The sequence below is a fragment of the Perca fluviatilis genome, chromosome 23 (assembly GCF_010015445.1).
Source record: "Perca fluviatilis chromosome 23, GENO_Pfluv_1.0, whole genome shotgun sequence".
Taxonomy (NCBI): Eukaryota; Metazoa; Chordata; class Actinopteri; order Perciformes; family Percidae; genus Perca; species Perca fluviatilis.
In genome coordinates, this window is record NC_053134.1 from 23,048,595 (window position 1) to 23,050,256 (window position 1,662).

Consider the following 1,662-nt stretch of genomic DNA (forward strand, 5'->3'; position numbering starts at 1 on the left):
GTGGAATCAGACCTACAAAGGTGGGATATCTTACATTTGACCTTAGCTGGCAGAGTGAACTGTGTCAAAATTAATATATTACCAAGGTTTCTATTTTTGTTTCAATGTCTCCCTATTTTCTTATCAGTCATTTTTCCATCAGATAGATAAATTAATTTCAAGATTCATATGGAACGGTAAGACTCCTATGATAGGTAAAGACTTACTCCAGCGACCAAGAGTAGGTAGATTGGCCCTCCCTAATTTTAGGAGCTATTACTGGGCAGAAAACATCCACAAAATAACATATTGGGTGCAACCTCCAGATACAGACTGGTGCGAGTTGGAGTGCAGGTCATGCATGTCGACCTCTGTACATGCGTCATACATCTAGCTTTCCTGTCAAGATTTTGCAGTTTACATCTAACCCAGTGGTCATCTCCACTCTCAGAATATGGACTCGGTTTAGAGGGCATACTAACACGAGGGGAACACTTTTGATTCAAAGCCCGCTATGTAACAATCCTACGTTTTTACCAGCCAAATTAGACCAGGCCTTTGCAGGATGGCATAGGAAAGGAATCCAAAGATTTAGTGATCTTTACAGGAATGGCATATTTTCTAGTTTCAATGACTTGAGTTCCAAGTATGACCTTCAACAAACTGACTTATTTCGTTACTTTCAAGCTCACCAGTCACTAAGAGCTGTAGCTCACAATTTCCTACTCTCCCGGAAAAGTCCCTAGTGGACTCACTTTTGGAAGTTCCTTCTTGGTTGAAAGGTTTCACAGCACATTCCTATTCAATGATTATGTTACTTGATGATAAGATAGACAAGATCAAAACTGCGTAGGAAAAGGAACTCGGAACTGAAATTTCAGAAGACGTATGAACTAAAGCTCTAACAAGAGTGAACAGCAGCACTTCCTGTGCAAGACTGGGTCTAATTCAATTCAAGGTTGTTCATCGCCTACACTGGTGTAGAGCTAAGATATCCATACACTAGCAGGATACTGGTAAAGTATATGTGATGTATTGTCTGAAGTGCTTGGGGCGACTTTAGAACCATGCGCTATGATTGCCATATTTGGTGTACCAGATGAAGAAACAAACTTGACACAAAAACAACTCAACAACATAGCATTTGTATCTTTCAGGCCCGGATTGGCTAATCGGGAGCACCAGGAAAATTCGTGGGCCGGTCGTTTTTTTTTGGCCGCGAGGGCCGTTGTTGTCATGGCACTGGGTTGAAATATGGATGCTGTCCCTAGGCTGCCTGCACTCACAGCAGCCCCACTTTTTTATTTATTATTTTACCGCAGTCCCACTCTTTTCTTATTTAATATTTTCTCGCAGAGTGCAGCCTGCAGGATAATGATGACGTGATTATCTTTCGACTTAAAAATGGATAACAGGAAGCACAAAGGCAGCGCTGAAAAGGCCAGAATAAAAAAGAAGAAACCTTTGGAAACTGACGCGGCCAAATGTTCTAAGCTGAGCACATTTTTCCTCAAAAAAACAAATGAAGACGACGAGGCCGGTAAGTAAGCTAACGTTAAGGTAGTTAGGAGCACTGCAAGATGCTAGCGACCGTGCAAAACACCGTTGTTGTCTGCAAATCACCGTTCATGTATCAAACTTTTTCTTGTAGCTCTTCAGCAGCAGCCGCCTCTAGTCCGGTTT